The sequence below is a fragment of the Trachypithecus francoisi genome, unplaced genomic scaffold (assembly GCF_009764315.1).
Source record: "Trachypithecus francoisi isolate TF-2019V2 unplaced genomic scaffold, Tfra_2.0 Lachesis_group0, whole genome shotgun sequence".
Taxonomy (NCBI): domain Eukaryota; kingdom Metazoa; phylum Chordata; class Mammalia; order Primates; family Cercopithecidae; genus Trachypithecus; species Trachypithecus francoisi.
Genome location: NW_022681453.1, coordinates 67,419,381 through 67,438,461, shown reverse-complemented (window position 1 = coordinate 67,438,461; position 19,081 = coordinate 67,419,381). Strand labels below are relative to the sequence as shown.

The following is a 19,081-nucleotide window of genomic DNA, read 5'->3' as shown; positions in this document are numbered from 1 at the left end:
CCATGGGAATGTTGCAAAAAGAGTTTTCCAAGTAGACCTGGGCACTACGTAATCAGCCCCACAATTCTCCCTGAGAAGCCTGCCTAGTCCCTTACACGGCCAATGAGACTCCAATATTCCCTTCCCAAAACTATCCTGGAGTTTCTAAAAGTAGGACAGTGGTTTTGGGGGTTTTCCACTTCATTTTTATGAAAGTAGGTCTCACTCTGTCACCCAGGCTGGAATATAGTGGTACAATCACAGCTCACCAAAGCCTTGACCTCCTGGGCTCAGGTGATCCTCCCACCTCAGCCTCCTGAGTAGCGAGGACTACAGGTGCCCGCCACCACACCTGGCTAATTTTTGTTTCTGAGACAGAGTTTCGCACTGTCACCCAGGGTGGAGTACAGTGGCGGGATATCGGCTCACTGCAACCTCCACCTCCCAGGATTCAAGTGATTCTCCTGCCTCAGTCTCCTGAGTAGCTGGGATTACAGGCATGTGCCACCATGCCTGGTTAAATTTCGTATTTTTAGTAGAGATGGGGTCTCACCATGTTGCCCAGGCTGGTCTCAAACTCCTGACCTCCAGTGATCCGCCTGCCTTGACCTCTCAAAGTGCTGGAATTACAACACTTTGAGCCACTGAGCCTGGCCAAGTTTTGTATTTTTTGTAGAGATGAGGTTTTGCCACGTTGCCCAGGCTGGTCTTGACTTCCTGGACTTAACACTGTCCACCTGCCTCAGCCTCCCAAAGTGCTAGGAATACAGGAGTGCACCATTGCACCCAGCTGGGTTATCCAATTTAAAAACTCTTTTTTTTTTTTCAAGGAAACCAAAGAAAACATCATCCACTTTCTCTCCGTATCGTTCCGATTTTAGTACATGTGTTGCGGAAGTGAGCACACTATCATCCACTTTTAATGAGAGGAAGTCATAAACTTACATTTTGTTTCCAATTTTTAGGGTTTTTGTTGTTGCTGTTGTTTTTTGAGACAGCACTCTGTCACCGAAGCTGGAGTGCAGTGGCACCATCTTGGCTCACTGCAGCCTCTGCCTCCTGGACTCAAACAATCCTCCCACCTCAGCCTTCTGAGTAGCTGAGACTACAGACACACATCACCATGCATGACTAATTTTTGTATTTTTAGCAGAGACGGGGACTCGCCATGTTGCCCAGGCTGAGTTTGGGGTTTTTTTTTTTAAGGGGACTTTCAGTCCTAATTTGAGGGGAAATTACTATTACCACTAGTTTTAATATATAGTACAATGAATATATATATATATATAACAATGGTCCAGACATAATAAAAGGTGTAAAAACTGGCACAGGAAGAAATAAAAACAGAGTTTTGAAGGTGAGATGGTAAACTTGCAAATCTAACAAAATAAATAGTCAAACTTTTAGAATGGGCCGGGCTCGGTGGCTCATGCCTGTAATCCCAGTACTTTGGGAGGCTGATGCAGGTGGATCACCTGAGGTCAGGAGTTCGAGACCAGCCTCGCCAACATGGTGAAACCCCGTCTCTACTAAAAATACAAAAATTAGCTGGGTGTGGTGGTGGGCACCTGTAATCCCAGCTACTGGGGAGGCTGAGGCAGGAGAATCGCTTAAACCTGGGAGGCAGAGGTTGCAGTGAGCCGAGATCGTGCCATCACACTACTGCCTGGGGGACAAAAGTGAGACCTTGTCTCAAAAAAAAAAAAGCAGGGCGTGGTGGCTCACGCCTGTAATCCTAGCTCTTTGGGAGGCCAAGGCAGGTGGATCACGAGGTCAGGAGTTTGAGACCATCCTGGCCAACATGGTGAAACCGTGTCTCTACTAAAAACAAACAAACAAAAAAATAGCTGGGTGTGGTTCAGGCGCCATTAATCCCAGCTACTCAGGAAGCTGAGGCAAGAGAATTACTTGAACCCAGGAGGCAGAGTTTGCATTGAGCCAATATCGTGCCATTGCACTCCATCCTGGGCAACAGAGTGAGACTCAGTCTCAAAAAAAAACCAAAACTTTTAGAATGACATTTTAGCACATTTTCCAGCCACATGATCAACCTACAAAATTAGTATCATTTCTGAACACTGGTAATGAAGAAACATAAGGGCCAGGCGTGGTGGTTCACACCTGTAATCCCAGCACTTTGGGAGGCCAAGGTGGGCGGATCACAAGGTCAGGAGATCGAGACCAGCCTGACCAACATATTGAAACCCCGTCTCTACTAAAAATTTTTAAAAAATTAAAAAAAAAATTAACTGGGTGTGGTGGCACATGCCTGTAATCCCAGCTACTCGGGAGACTGAGGAAGGATAATTGCTTGAACCTGGGAGATGGAGGTTGCAGTGAGCTGAGATCGCACAACTGCACTCCAGCCTGGGCAACAGAGCAAGACTCCATCTCAAAAAATAAAAAAATAAAAATAAATAAACATAAGGTAAGTACTGCTCAATGAAAAATATACAAGTACCTAGGAATTCATGAAGAAAATACCTCTGTGGAGAAAACTTCAGAACTTAAAAAAGAACACAGAAAATGTTTTGAATACACCAGGCATGGTGGCTCACGCCTGTAATGCTAGCACTTTTGGAGGCCAAGGTGAGCAGATCACGAGATCAAGAGATCGAAACCATCCTGGCCAACATGGTGAAATCCTGCCTCTACTAAAAATACAAAAAAAAAAAAAAAAAAAAAAATTAGCTGGGCGTGATGGCACACATCTGTAGTCTCAGCTACTTGGGAGACTGAAGCAGGAGAATCACAAGGATTGAAATTATGCAGTGTGTTCTCCAAACATGATGGAATGAATTTAGAAATCAATAGTGGAAGAAAATTTGGGAAATTCACAAATATGTGGATATTAAACAGCCCATTCCTAAATAACCAATGGTTAAAGAGGAAATCATGGTCTGAGCAACATGGCAAAACCCTGTCTCTACAAAAAATAAAAAATTAGCTGGGCATGGCGGCCAGAGCCCATGGTCCCAGCTACTCGGGAGGCTGAGGTAAGAGGATCCCTTGAGCCACAGAGGTCGAGGCTGCAGTGAGCCGTGACTGTGCCACTGCACTCCAGCTTGAGCAACACAGTGATACTGTCTCAATAGATAAATAAATAGAAGAAATCATAAGTAAAATTGGAAAACACTTGTAACTGAAAAAAACAAAAGCACAACAAACCAAAACATGGGATAAAGCTAAATCAATGCTTAGAAGGAAATTTACAGCTTCAAATGCTTACATATTTTTTTTTTTTAAAAAAGGTCTCAGATCAATAGTTTTACACAGGAAGGAAGTGGCATAGTTTTATTAATATCTGTCAAATTAAACTTTAAGGCAAAACTTTTTTATTGAGATGGAGTCTTGTTCTGTCACCCAGACTGTGCAATCTCAGCTCACTGCAACCTCCAACTCCCGGGTTCAAACAATTCTCCTGCCTTAGCCTCCCAAGGAGCTGGGACTACAGGTGTACGCCACTACACCTGGCTAATTTTTGTATTTTTAGTAGAGACGGGGTTTTGCCATGTTGCCCAGGCTGGCCTCAAACATCTGAGCTCAAGTTATCCTCCCACCTCAGCCTCCCAAAGGGCTGAGACTATAGGTGTGAGCCATCTCACCCGGCCAAAAGAGTTTTTTTAGAAATAAAGTATATTAGACAACAACAAAAGGAACAATTAACCTGAAACATATAATAACTCTGAACTTGTATATACTTAACAACATATACCCAAAATATATGAGACAAATTTTAACAAAAATTAAAATTCTTAAGAAAACTTCACCAATACATAGTTAAAATGTGGTATATTCATACAACACTCTCAATAATTGATAATAGCAGTCCAAAGAAACAGAAAGAAGGAAAGTCTAGAGCAGAAATAAATAAAATGGAGAATAGAAAAGCAATACAGAAAAAATTTATGAAATCAAAAGCTGGTTCTTTGAAAAGATCAACAAAATGGCAAACGTTTAGCTAGATTGACACCCCCTCAAAAGACTCAAATTATTAGAACCAGAAACAAAAAGTCAAGATTTTATCACCAAACTTATAGAAATAAAAATTATTAGAAAGAAATACTATGAACAATTGAATGCCAACAAATTAGATTAAAAAATGGACAAATTCCTAGGAAGACACAGAATACCAAATCTGACTCCAGAAGAAATAGATGTTGTGAATAGAGCTTGCTACGGTATGAATGTGTCCCCCACAGCTCATGTGTTGGAAACTTAATCCCCAAAGCAGCAGCGTTGAGAGGTGGAACCTTTAAAGGTTATTAGGCAGAGCCCCCATGAATGGATTAATGCCATTATTGTGGGAGTGGGTTAGTTATCTCAGAAGTGGGTTCCCGATCAAAAGGATGGGTTCAGTCCTCTTCCCCAAAATCTTTATCCTCACCCCCACCTCTCTCTCTCTTCTGTCTCTCTCTCTCTGTCTCTCTAACCTCCTCCTCTCCCTTCCTTCTGCCATGGGAGGATGAAACATGAAGGCCCTGGCCAGATGTGGCCTCTCCGTCTTCCATCTGAGACTGGAAGACTTCCCACCTTCAGAACTGTACAAAATAAATCTGTCTTCTTCGTCAATTACCCAGTCTCAGGTATTCTGTTATAACAACATAAAAGCGGACTAAGACAGAGTTATAATAAGCACGGAGATTGAGTTAACAATTGAAAACTTCCCACAAAGAAAAGCCCAGTTCCAGATGGCTTCACTGCTAAATTCTACCAAAATGTTTAAAGAAGAATTGACACTAATCCTTCACAAACTTTTCCAAAAAACAAAAGAGGAGGGAACTCATTTTATGAGATCGATATTGTCCGGATACCAAAGCCTAACAAAGATGCCATAAGGGAAGTACGGACTATAGTGAGTATCCCCTATCGGAAATGCTGGGAACCAGAAGCGTTTCGGATTTGGAGTGTTTTGCATTTGGAATATTTGCACGTACATAATGAGATATCTTGGGGATGGGACACCAGCCTACACACAACTCATTTATGTTTCATATACACCTTATATATATAGCCTGAAGGTAATTGTACAATATTTTAAGTAACTGTGTGCACGAAACAAAGTTTTGACTGCATTTTGACTAAGACCCATCGCATGAGGCCAAGTGTGGAATTTTCCTCTTGTGGTGTCACATCAGTGCTCAAAGAGTTTTGGATTTTGAAGCATTTTGGAACTCAGATTTTCAGATTGGGGATACTCAACTTGTAATATCTCTTCTGAATATAGATGCAAAATTCCTCACTAAGGTCCTTTTGTAGTTCATCAATGTGATGACTGGGCGTTCACGTGAATGTGTGAGAGTGCCATCTTCGAACCTTGTTTCAATGGTGGCACATTATGCATCTGACTTGAAAAAACAAATTCTCAATAAAATACTAACAAACTAAATTTAGCAACATGTAAAAAGGATAGATACCATGACCAAGTAGGGTTTATTCAGGAATGGAAGATTGATTCAACATAAAAAAATTCATCAATGTAATACACGATATTAATAGAACAAAGGACAAAAACCACATGATCATCTTGCTGGGCACAGAAAAAGCATTTGATGAAGATTCACACTCTTTCTTGATTCACTCAACAAACTAGAACAATCAAACTCCTCACCTTCAACTTGATAAAGGTCATCTACAAAGATCCACAGGCAACATCGTACTTATTGGTGCAAGACTGAATGCTTGTCCCCTAAGATCAGGAACAAGTGAAGTGTGGCCACTCTCACCGCTCTTGTTAAACACAGTGCTGGAATTTCTAGGCAGGGAAGAACGGCAAGAAAAGGAAGTAACAGGCATCCAAATTGCAAAGAAAGAAGTTAAAATATTTCTGTTAACAGATGGCATGATCTTGAAAATCCTTAGGAATCCACAAGAAAACTATTAGAACTAATAAACCAGTTCAGCAAAGTTTCAAGATTCAAGATCAGTGTAGAAAGTTTTTACAATTTTTAAACTGCTATTTGCTCATTCCAAATAAGTTTATCTCCGTGGACATATATGTATAGAAGAATCCAGGGGAAAGGTTAATTCGATGGCTGTTAATCACAGCCAAATTTAGCACATCTGCTCTTAGTCAAATACATTCAAATACATTCAAATAACAGCTGGCATTGTTGAGCACTTGGTATGTGGTACATATCATTCATGTGCCTTATGTGTACTGACAGTTACATGTGGTCAAACCAAGTATCATTGCCATTCCACAATGGAGAAAACTGAAATAGAAAATGGTTAAGTAAATTGGTCAAAATCACATACCTAATCCCAGCACTTTGGGAGGCTGAGGCGGGAGGATCATGAGGTCAGGAGTTCAAGACAGGCCTGACCAACATGGTGAAACCGGTCTCTACTAAAAATACAAAAATTAGCCAGGCATGGTGGCATGTGCCTGTAATCCCAGATACTCAGGAGGCGGAGGCAGGAGAATCACTTGAACCCGGGACGTGGAGGTTGCAGTGAGCCGAGATCATGCCACTGCACTCTAGCCTGAGTGACAGAGTGAGACTCCATCTCAAAAAAAAAAAAAAGAAAGAAAAAAAACACCAAAGCCAGGATTCTATATGCTTTTTCCCCCACAAGATCCTGAATGAGTTTATCTGAAGGTGATAAGATAAAGAACACTAGACTGAGAGTTAAACAAGCTCTCTGGGGCTTTCCTCTGGCTCTTCCACTAACAAGATGTGTGACCTTGGATGAGCAATTTCCCTTTTCTGAATCTCTGTCTCCTCATCTGTAAAAAGAGAGAGTTGGACTAAATGACAGCTAAAGCCTCCTACAACCTCTAATTCTCTCCCACTGGATTTACTCTACACCTGGTTTCTGAATTACAAACTCTCCCTTTTCCAGCCACCTAGGAAAGACGAGGACCAGGGGAGGACAGACACTTACTTGTCATGATAAGAGATAGGAGAAACTGAAGCAGGACAGCATGTCACTTACACAAGTTGCTGCTTCAGCCAGTGATGGGTTTAGGTGAGGAGCATGGTTATAATTAGAGCAGCAGCCAGTCCTGAATGCTCTGCCAGCCTCCTCCAGCACAGCTGGGCCTGCCGATTGCACATGTAGGAATCTGAGAGGCTGCTCTTGAAAATGATCCTTCTTAAAAGGATTTTCTTTCTTCCTCTAGGGAAGGAAAACCTATTGATATAAAACTTCACTTCCCATTCAGTTTCCCCTGCTAAATGCCACTCCAGGAGAGACTGAGTGTTGATAAATACAGGGGAAGGAAAAAGTCGTAAGCTGAGCCTGGTCACATTGCCCCTTGTGATATCGTTTTATTTTTAACTCTCAACACTTGGACTACTTCTGTTGAAGTTTTCTCTCCTTTCCCTGCCTTCCCAACAGAACTGTGTCCTTTACTGCAGCTGATGCAACCCGGCCACCTCCCAGCAATCCGCTTAGCTGCAATCAAGGGTTCAGGTGCAAGCAGATGCTGACTCAGCCCGTTCCATTAAGGTAAGCATTCAAACAGGAGCAGGTGCACCATGACGAGGATATTCAGAGGTGAATATGCAGATGAAGCTGAGCCGCATATCACTTTTGTGTCCTGTGGAAGAGGATTGTTAAGCAAATTAGTTATGTAAAGATGTGGAGGAAAGGCAGGCACTGAGAATGAGATCCAGCCGTGTGTAAATTTCTGTTTCCAATTCAAGAGCAGGTAGGGCACTTGCTTTCTGACAGCTTAGGTTCTTTCTTCTATAATCAACCAGAGTAGTTATGATATCTGTAAAGTTACAGCATGGTGATGGGTGGAGGGATCTGGGGGAGTGGAGGAGGTAATGAGGAAACAAGTAGAAGGCCTAGAACCAGGGATTTCTATTTCCTTTTCTTTCTTTTTTGAGACAGTCTTACTCTGTCGCCCAGGCTGGAGTGCAGTGGCACCATCTTGGCTCACTGCAGCCCCTTCCTCCCAGGTTCAAGCGATTCTCCTGCCTCAACCTTCCGAGTAGCTGAGACTACAGGCACACACCACATCTGGCCAATTTTTGTATTTTTTTAGTAGAGACGGGGTTTCACCTCGACGGCCAGGCTGGTCTTGAACTCCCAGCCTCAAGTGATCTGCCCCCCCAGTCTCCAAAATTGCTGGGATTACAGGTGTGAGCCACTGTGCCTGGCCCAGAATTTCTATTATTTATTTATTTAATTCATTGTTATTATTATTTTTTTGAGACAGAGTCTCACTCTGTCGCCCAGGCTGGAGCACAGTGGTGCAGTCTCAGCTCACTGCAATCTCCACCTTCTAAGTTCAAGAGATCCTCTGCTTCAGCCTCCTGAGTAGCTGGGACTACAGGCCTGTACCACCACGCTTGGCTAATTTTTGTATTTTTAGTAGAGACGGGGTTTCGCCTATCTCTACAGGTTTTCGCCTGTTGGCCAGGCTGGTCTCGAACTCTTGGCCTCAAGTGATCCACCCCCTTTGGCCTCCCATAGTGTTGAGAATACAAGCAAGAGCAGCTGCGCTTGGTCAGAATTTCTCTTTTCTAAAGTCTTAATGTTGTGATCTTTTCTCCAGTCAACACTTGCTGTGTTTAATTGCAAGTCATTCTCATGTAGCTTAAAATTTCATCTGCTGTGTCATACTACCGGTTAACAAGCACAACTGTATTTTCTGTATGTACTATTGAAACTCTGCAGAGTTTAAAACCTTTTATTCTCCAACAATATTCTCTAACTGTGGCCCTCTTCTCCCCAGCTCTCTTGAGTCCAAAATGCATCCATGAAATATAAGTGAAATATTTTTCAAGTTGAAAAACTTATACAGGCTTATGCACCAAAACCAAAGATTGTTATAAGCTTGAACAATTTTGCATATTCAGAGGGATAAAAGTAGAATAACTAATGATACTTGAGGTATCAAAAGTTATACGTATAGACAGTTTCTCGCTTCTAGAATAACTGTATAGTGTTGCATGCACTAAAAATTGGCAAGGTAAGGGAACAGTGTTTATTTTCTTGTTTTTCACTGGTTCAAAGTTCAGCTAAGGACATCCTGGGAAGTGGCCTATGCAGGAAAAGGGATTCTGTACACTCTGACCTTTGATGTGTACAGGCTAAAGCCACCAATGCCAAGTAAAAGGAGACCAAAAGTAACTATTCAGATACCTTAACTCCTGGTTCCTTCCTGCCTGTCTCTGTAACCTCCATATGTACCCCAAAACTCTGTTATAGGTGTCTGGGTTATAATTATGTCTGTTTCCTGGGCACAAGCAAATTCACTGTGTATAATCACCTAACTTCATTTAATTTTTCCAGGGCTTCCACAGCAGCAAGGTCTCCAAGGTGTATGCTGGGGCGCTGGTCTGGTGAAACTAGGGTGTGTTGGCTCACAAGTAACCAAGCAGACAGGTTGAGTCCCAGATACCCCTAGACAATCCAGTTACTTTAGCACTTTCTTGGCCAATACAATGGTAATTTAATAGAATAGTACTGATAAATTTATAGAATAGCACCAGATATGAGAATTAACTAGCTAATTCAATAACTAATAAGTATAAAGGTAGAGAGATTTCTAGTATAGCTGGAGAAATCAGATTGTGAAGTGGAATGGATCTGGAAAAGGGTGGCTATGTTTTAGGATAAAGTGAAGGTACTGGAATTGCAGCGTCGAAGCCAAGGATTATGGAACCCAGTGTGGGAATTATCCTCAGCAAATTGATTGTGATAAAATCTCAAGAAGGCAAAGAGATTACTTTAATAATTAACTTCGTAAATTTTCTTTCCCTACAATTAAATATTTCCATAGCAGAGAAACAGGTCAACAATGCATAATTAAAGTAATTAATTGGCTGGTTAATAGGTTGAGTTAAAAATATCTTTGACCTTTAACTTTTAACCTTGTCACTTTCCCTGAAGTTAAAGCTCAGAAATAAATCATTATTGCCAGGGCCAGCCACATGAGGAGGCAGAATAGTTTAGTCACTGACATCATGTGAGGGGTGCTGAGAGGGCCCCTTGCCTAAAAATATCCCCCTGACATCAACCCTGTTTGCCTACTAACTTTAAAATTATAGAAAAGAATGTTAAAACTATTATCTGTTAATCCCATTCTCTTTTGCTTGAGTCAGTGATTTAAATACACCTGCTATATGTGTTAGCATGACTTTGTTGGCCAGCAACACTTGGTCACCACCTCCTCCTTCTTCCAGGCTTCGTCCTACTCTGCCCTTGGTACCATCTAAGCTGCCAACATGCCTTGGCTGTCACCACTCAGGTAGCTTTGTGTGGTGCTGTGATTTCTACAGACTCTCATAATAAAACTTCAAAGCACAATAGAAAAAAGGCACGTGACTAGAACTAGACACTCTGGGAGCATAGACAAGACATTTCACTTCTCAGAGCCTCAGTATCTCTTCTAGGAAATAAGGAGGTTAAAACAGACCCTTTCCTTTCAAAATGAGGTCCTTAGAACATCAGCGTCATCTGGAGTTTGTTGCAAGGGAAAAGTCTCAGGCCTCACCCCGGCCCCACTGGATCAGAATCTGCATTTTAAAAAGGTTGCCTAGGTGATTCCTTTGCATGTTGAAGTTTGAGAAGTGATGGAATAGCAGATTTCTTATTATCTGCCTGATCCAGAGTTCGGATTCTATGACTGCCAAGTGTTTAAAAGAAAAAGTACTTTAATCGCCTGCAAACAATCTGGCAGAGCTCAGAGTATCTATTATAAATCCAGCCCACTGAGATCTTTTCTTCAATGAGGCCTACATTAACCTAAGTCGAAATGATTTCCTTTTTACCTTAAAAAAAAAGCAGCCCCAATTAGCATACATCTGACATCCCTCTACTTTCTTCCTAAATTTGTTTCAAATTACTCTCACAGCTTTTAAAATGCTGCCTTTTTAATGGTTCAGTTTAATTCAATTCAATCCTATTCAATGTTCGTTGACTGAGTGCCGGGGGCAGTGTTGGCTCTACTTACCCTTCAGTCCCTAGAAGCCCATTTGGTGGGCCCTAAAGAGGTATTATCACCCTCTATTGATATTCCGGTCAGACCTCCTTCCACTGCCTGCACACACCTCGCTGGCAACAACACTTGTGCCCATCATTGGAACCTCTCTCACCATTCTCACCATCACAGCAACTTTGCCAGGTTCTGCCAACTGCCACCGTCAATCACAAGACAGAAGGCAAGTCTCAAGGACCACGCTTTCCTTTTTTCTTAATGAGCAGAATAACCCAGATGAGCAATAAAAATTACAAATTTTGGCCTAGGAAACAAAGATGCCTTCAAGTTGTCTTTATGGCATCTACAAGGTTTCAGTCCTAAAGCAGTACTATTTGAATTCCTAAGTGCTTAAGGAATGGCTCATGGTGATTAAAGGGGGCCGAAAGTGGGGGGAAGTGTGGAGGTTTACATTCTTAAAAGAGTGGGGAAATAATTTTTTAAATATAGAATTTTAATATCATCAAACTGACAGTGGAATATAAGATACATTGAAGTGAGGGGGACTGAAAATGGAAAGGCCAGACAAGGGCTATGGGAAAAGGACAATGGGAACACAGGAAGGCCTGGAGGAGGGAGTTGACTATGAGAATGACCTTCCTCATAGAGTGACTCATCTATTACACACTCCTTATTTCATCTCATTTGATGCTTGTGCAACTCTATGAGTTATTATAGGCCCTATTTTTTTTTTTTTTTTTTTTTTTTTACGACAGAATTTCACTCTGTTGCCCAGGCTGGAGTGCAGTGGCATGATCTTGGCTCACTGCAACCTCTGCCTCCAGGGTTCAAGCAATTCTTGTGCCTCAGCCTCCTGAGCAGCTGGGATTACAGGTGCCTGACACCACACCCGGCCACTCTTTTGTAGTTTTAGTAGAGATGGGGTTTCTCCATGTTGGCTAGGCTGGTGTCGAACTCCTGACCTCAAGTGATCCACCGGCCTCAGCCTCCCAAAGTGCTGGGATTACAGGTGTGAGCCACCGTGCCCTGCCTATAAGCCCTATTTTTGAATTAATAAATTAGCTTTAGGGAGATTAACTTGTCAAAAATCAGCTTATTCATGGGAGTGCTCATTGATTTACTTTATATTGGGGGTGTCAGGTAAGGATTCTCTGTGGAGGTAACATGTAAGCAGAAAACTAAGTGGCAAGAAGGAGTCCACAGTGCAAATACAGAATGAGAGGAGAATTCTCCTGGTAGAAAGAGCAGATACACAGGGCCTGTGCTGGAATAAGTGACAAGACCAGAGCAAAGTGCATAAGGGCGGGAGGTCAGGTAAAGGAGCAAGCAGGGGAGAGCTCATGCATGGCCTCATGGGCCAAGAGAAGGATTTCAGAGTTTATTTCCTTGTGAAGGGAATCCACTGGAAATTTTAAGTGGGGGAGTAATAACCTAGTTTTGTAAATTGTTAAAAATTACACTTCCTGCTTTTAAATATGGCCAATCCATTCTCCCCAAAATAGGAGCTTTAAAATTCCCCTGTCTTAGCAGTGAACATAATATGATTTAGATTTAAATACTCCAAAGATTCACACAGAACTAGATTTTACTAGATGTGCTAGATGTAGTTTAAATGGAATATGAGTTGGTGGAAGGACCTGGTGTGTGAATTGAGACATGGTGAAAATGGAAGGAGTAAGACTGATTATAAACCCATTGCACTATACCGGGTAAGCAAGGATGATGCCTGGCATTGGGCAGTGGTGGAGATGGAAAGAAGTGGGTAGAATTTGCCCACTCCTTTTCCAGATCTTTCATCAAGGCCATCCCACCTAACTGGCAATCCTTCCACCTTGGTGTCCCACAGTGCTGGGATTACAGGCATGAGCCACTGAACTGGGCCCAATTTACTCCTTTCTGCGTGGTCCACACAGCACCACAATCTGCATCAAATTGAGTTGCTGCCCCCTTGCCAGGTGTTAAATGCTTCCCTATTTCTTTAAAAAAACAAGCTATGCCTGAGGCTCACACACCTGGTCCTTCTACCAGCCTATGTTTCATTTAAACTACATCCAGCACATTCCGTATAGATCTTCGGACTATTTAAGTCTAACCTTTATTAGTTTGACTGCTATCTCCTACAGGGGAACTTTAACACTCATATTTTGGAGAAAATGTGTCGACCATATATTTAACTTTTGTTCATTTTTAAGAGGATAGAACATACTGCTTTTTCAGACAAGAAGCAAGAATTTAAATGTGAACACAGGGGCCGGGGCGGTGACTAATGCCTGTAATCCTAGCACTTTGGGAGGCTGAGGTGGGTGGATCACCTGAGGCCAGGAGTTCGAGACCAGCCTGGTCAACATGGCAAAACCCCCGTCTCTACTAAAAATACAAAAATTAGCTGGGTGTGGTGGCGCATACCTGTAATCCCAGCTACTCAGTAGGCTGAGGAAGGAGAGTTGCTTGAACCCGGGAGGTGGAGGTTTCAGTAAGCCGAGATCGTGCTACTGCACTCCAGCCTGGGTAACAAGAGCGAGATTCTGATTCTAAAAAGAAAAAAAAAGTGAACACAAGGCATAGAAATTAAAAGGGAAATGGCACCTGCATAGCCATACTCTGTCTCAGGCGTAGATTTTTGTCAGCCTTTTCACAGCGAAGAGTTTCTATAATCTGAGTGCTTTGATCTAGTAGATATTTCATTTTAAATATCAGAAACCATATTGCAGTGCATACACACACACACACGCGCGCACACACACACACACACACACACACACATATATATATATATATATATATATTTTTTTGAGACGAAGTCTCACTCTGGTGCCCAGGCTGGAGTGCAGTGGCATGATCACGGCTCACTACAGCCTCAATCTCTCAGACTCAAGCAGTCCTCCCGTGGCAGCCCTCCAGGTAGGTAAGACTACAGGCATGTGTCACACTTGGCTGTTTTTTTGTTTCTTTTTTAGTAGAGACAAGGTCTTGCTATGTTGCCCAGGTTGGTGTCAATCTCCTGAGCTCAAGCAATCTCCCACCTCGGCCTCCCAATGTGCTGGGATTATAGACATAAGCCACAGCACCTGACCTACGTAGTGCATATTTTTTAACCCTACAAGCTTCCCTTTCACATTTATATCCTCTGAAATGCAAAGCCATTGGGCCTGGATGCTCCTCTTGTTTTCTCTGCTCAAAGAGGGCACAGTATGGGATATGATCCAAAGAAGTACCAAAAAAATCACCATAAGGATGGAGGTGCTTCCTAGGGAAGGGCATCCGGCTCCTTTACAACCTGAAAAGATCAATACATGTGGACACTATTCTATGCCCCATCTCTAGCGATGGGCTTGCATTTTCCCCAGACCATGTGGATCAAACACCTGTGTCTCTGTGGGTCTTTGAGGATCAAGTGTGATGTAGCAAAGAGTATAGAGTTTGAAGACAGACAGGCCTAGGCCTCTTTGTGCTTCAGAATCCTTATTCGTAAGTTGGAAATGGTAGTACCCACCTCACATGGTTGTCGTGAGAATTAAATGAGGTGTTATGTAAAAGCATAGGAAAGGCACTAACATTTCATTTCTCTGCCTCCATGACACCCAAAACGCAGAGAAATCTGTCAATCTAGGAAAGCTAGACAAACCCCATGGAGGATAAGGATCCTGTTTTTTTTGTTTTTTTTGAGGCGGAGTCTTGCTCTGTCGCCCGAACTGGAGTGCAGTGGCCGGATCTCAGCTCACTGCAAGCTCCGCCTCCCGGGTTCACGCCATTCTCCTGCCTCAGCCTCCCGAGTAGCTGGGACTACAGGCGCCTGCCACCTTGCCCGGCTAGTTTTTTTTTTTTGTTTTTTTTGAGGCGGAGTCTTGCTCTGTCGCCCGAACTGGAGTGCAGTGGCCGGATCTCAGCTCACTGCAAGCTCCGCCTCCCGGGTTCACGCCATTCTCCTGCCTCAGCCTCCCGAGTAGCTGGGACTACAGGCGCCTGCCACCTTGCCCGGCTAGTTTTTTTTTTTTGTATTTTTAGTAGAGACGGGGTTTCACCGTGTTAGCCAGGATGGTCTCCATCTCCTGACCTCGTGATCCGCCCGTCTCGGCCTCCCAAAGTGCTGGGATTACAGGCTTGAGCCACCGCGCCCGGCCGTGGATCCTGTTACTGTGCACAGGAGCAGAGAAGATTGGGAGAACAGGGCATCTTCTATTGCAAAGCAACCAATGATATATCTAATTTGATCATTTTGGGGCAACACCAGTTGGCTCCTACTTAAGGTGATCAATCAACTGTCTAAGTTTGCCCAGGACTCAGGCATTTTCTGGGACATGAGACTTTCAGTGGTAAACCAGGAGAGTCCCAAGCAAACCAGGACAAATTGGTCATCCCACTTACCCAGCCATGATTAGACTATCGAGAGTTCCAGATTGACCCTTATCTCAGTGAGAACAATTTCCCCCACATATACAACAAAAGGCTCAGATGTGATTTGTTCACAGATGTGAGGCTATTTCATCTTCCCCCTTCCTTTCACTGCCAAACTTCTCTGGAGTGGTCTCCACTCACCATGCCTTTCTGCTCTGCACACGTCCTCTCTCTGTCACTTGTGGGGTGTAGCTCCAAAGCCTGGTAGGAGATCTTTAAATAGCAACACGAAAAAAACAAAAGCATCTTTGTTATCTCTTAAAGGGAAATTTTCAAGTAACTTCAAAGAGCTGGAGAGCAATAAGGCTGTACCATAAACGTTTCCAGCTTCAATAATACTGTTCCCAAGAAAATACTGTTTCCAAGAACCATACTCCATAGTGCTGAAGGATAAGAAATGATTGAGCTTAAGAGTTAATCACCAGTGTCCATCCAGCCAGACAGATTCCTGCTGCTGGGGCAGAGTTCTCACCGCACACGTGGAAGCACACAGAACTAGCCAGCCCTTCTTTTCCTTCCCAGGAACTGAGCTCAACTTAATGACAGAACAGGCTGGCAAATATGAAGTTAGACATTCCTGGAGCTGGTAGCTTTTTTCAAAGAGCCTTATTCCATTTGTGATTTTCCCCTTCTTTCCCATCTAAAAACCAGCAGGGGACTCTGAATTATCCAGACTTTGTCCTCCCTGGTGAATTTATCTTCTGAATAAAAATAGATGGTCACATTCTCTCAGCCAGGACAGGCCCTGCCAACAATGGAGTATATGCTTACTAGCTTTTCCTTCCTCTATAAGCAAACAACACATTTGCAATGGCTAAGGGTCACACTGCACAGCTAAAATGCCACACTTGCTCCGGCAAGAGCTCTTTGGGGACCTCCCATAAGCAGTAGCATTGTCATCATTGTTCTTAACTTGGCAATATTACTTGAGGCTGTAGCTCACTCTTTCCTTTGCATCTGTGACAACATAATCCTGACCCTTTTAGCTGTCTGGTCTCTCCTTCTCTGGTTCTACTTCTTCCTAATTTCCCCCAAAGCCACCATACTTGGCTATGTACCTCATGGCTTCAATTTCTATTCTGTGTTTTTACTTCCCCACATATGGCTTCCTCTCTCACTTGCAAGTGGATACTTCTCAAATCTGCATCTCCACATTCCAGTCCCTCCTATTCCCATCCATGAGATCTATCATCCTCTCAAGCATCTTGTATTAAACTTTCAGGACCCATCTTTCCTCCCCAAATTGTTCCCTCTTTAGATCTCTATTTTTCTCAAAAATTATAGCCAACATTCTTTCTTCCTGGTTTGAAATCTTGGCATCAACTTTGTTTCCTTTTTTGCCATCCCAGCTGGAAATAAAAATGTGATTCTCCCTTTGTAATGTCTTCTGTGTGTCTCATCTTGACTATTTTTACTATCATTGGTCTCACCCATCCAAGCTTCCATCGCATTCTCTACACAGCAGTATCTAACTCTAGGTCATCCTACTCCATTTATTCCTCCAGTAGTCTTACTTAACACCCCAATTACATTGTTAAATGGCTCCCTACTGTGTATCAAATAATTCCAGATGCTTTAGCCTAATATTTAAAAATGTCCACAGTAAGTCCATAATGGACTCTTTTTTTCCAAAAGTGACCTGGAATATGGCAGGAATCCACCTGCACATTACATTGCATGTTAAGAGATCAGTAGCTGGACTCTTGGACCCAAAAGATGTGTTTCCTGCTGGATCCTATTCTGCTCCAACACAGTCCATTTTTGTCCATTCTCTAACAAAAGATTCTAGACTGGGCAGCTTACAGACAACAGAAACTATTTGGAGACTGGAAAAGCCAAGATCAAGATACCAGCAGATTCTGTGTCTGGTAAGGGCCTTCTTGGGTCACAGACTGCCAGCTTTTACTCCTGTCCTCATGTGGTGGAAGGCACAAAGGATCTCTCTCGGGATTCTTTTATAAGGGCACTAGTTCTATTCATGAGGGTTTTACCCTGATGTCTTAATTGTTGCCAGAAAAGAGTGCCCTGATCCAGACCCCAAGAGCAAATTCTTAGATTCTCACAGGAGAGAATTTGAGGCAAGTCACAGAGCACAGTGAAAGAGCAAGTTTACTGGAAACTACTCTGTTACAGACTAGGACATCCTCAGCAAGAGAAGGAGTGCTCCATCTTTTGTTAGCATCTGTACTTACAAGAAACTATAAAGAGGTAAGTTAACTTGGAATGTGCGGACGTGCTGTGATGTGCTCACTAAAGGTAGTGGCTGTCAGTGTTATCGATGACCATCAATACTTTAACCTGAACTTGCTCATTAACATTATCTTTAAGTAAAGAGGGCTACACTCTCGGGACATATGGACATTCTGTAGGCTTGGTGAGAGATGTTTTGTCTGGCCATAAATATTCTGTGATTATAAGTGGTGATCAGCTTGGGATGTGGCTATTTTCAGATCATAAGTATTAACCCTATAGGTGCCTTGTGGGTGCCTCACTATTCACTTAAAGATGACATCACTCTGGTCATTTTTTTTTATTATTATTATACTTTAAGTTCTAGGGTACATGTCCACAACATGCAGGTTTGTTACATATGTATACATGTGTCACGTTGGTGTGCTGCACCCATTAACTCGTCATTTACATTAGGTGTATCTCCTAATGCTAGCCCTCGCTCCTTCCCCCACCCCACGACAGGCCCTGGTGTGTGGTGTTCCCCACCCTGTGTCCAAGTGTTCTCATTGTTCAATTCACACCTGTAAGTGAGAACATGCAGTGTTTGGTTTTCTGCCCTTGCAATACTTTGCTGAGAATGATGGTTTCCAGCTTCATCCATGTCCCTACAAAGGACATGAACTCATCCTTTTTTATGGCTGCATAGCACTCCATGGTGTATATGTGCCACATTTTTGTAAAACAGTCTACCACTGATGGACATTTGGGTTGGTTCCAAGTCTTTGCTATTGTGAATAGTGCCGCAGTAAACATACATGTGCATGTGTCTTTATAGCAGCATGACTTATAATCCTTTGGGTATATATGCAGTAATGGGATGGCTGGGTCAAATGGTATTTCTAGTTCTAGATCCTTGAGGAATCGCCACACTGTCTTCCACAATGGTTGAACTAGTTTACAATCCCACCAACAGTGTAAAAGTTTTCCTATTTCTCCATATCCTTTCCAGTACCTGTTGTTTCCTGACTTTTTAATGATCACCACTCTAACAGATGGTATCTCATTGTGGTTTTGATTTGCATTTCTCTGATGGCCAGTGATGATGAGCATTTTTTTATGTGTCTGTTGGCTACATAAGTGTCTTCTTTTGAGAAATGTCTGTTCATATCCTTTGCCCACTTTTTGATGGGGTTGTTTGATTTTTTCTTGTAAATTTGTTTAAGTTCTTTGTAGATTCTGGATATTAGCCCTTTGTCAGATGGGTAGATTGCAAAAATTTTCTCCCATTCTGTAGGTTGCCTGTTCACTCTGATGGTAGTTTATTGAGATGGAGTCTCGCTCTGTCGCCCAGGCTGGAGTGCCGTTATATGATCTCTGCTCACTGCAACCTCCACCTCCCCAGTTCAAGTGATTCTCCTGCCTCAGCCTCCCGAGGAGCTGGGACTAAAGGTGTGTGCTACCATGCCCAACTAAATTTTTGTATTTTTAGTAGAGATGGGGTTTCACTGTGTTAGCCAGAATGGTCTCGATCTCCTGACCTTGTGATCTGCCCGCCTTGGCCTCCCAAAGTACTGGGACTACAGGCGTGGGCCACCATATCCGGCTCTGGTCATGTTTTATTAAGCCAGAGGCCTG

General features: G+C 42.8%; 1 protein-coding gene and 1 non-coding gene across 9 annotated transcripts in view; both read left to right on the top strand.

Annotated features, from left to right (window-relative positions):
- The first annotated feature begins 5,226 nt into the window (after window positions 1–5,226).
- On the top strand, window positions 5,227–5,329 carry LOC117084733. Its single transcript, XR_004437634.1, has one exon. It is a non-coding gene; the product is annotated as a small nucleolar RNA U13 (small nucleolar RNA).
- Window positions 5,330–6,968: 1,639 nt separating this feature from the next.
- The window catches only part of FBXO40 (F-box protein 40), a 34,321-nt gene continuing 22,208 nt past the window's right edge, over window positions 6,969–19,081 (top strand). For 2 of the 8 annotated variants that reach the window (XM_033211077.1, XM_033211079.1), the window contains exons 1-2: window positions 7,078–7,213; window positions 7,324–7,434. The gene's annotated coding sequence lies outside the window, so the exon portion shown is untranslated. Of the gene's footprint in view, window positions 7,041–7,077; window positions 7,214–7,304; window positions 7,435–17,033; window positions 17,143–17,288; window positions 17,483–18,835; window positions 18,896–19,081 lie in introns of those variants that run through there. The other 6 variants (XM_033211074.1, XM_033211073.1, XM_033211075.1 and 3 more) reach the window with 6 other exon arrangements.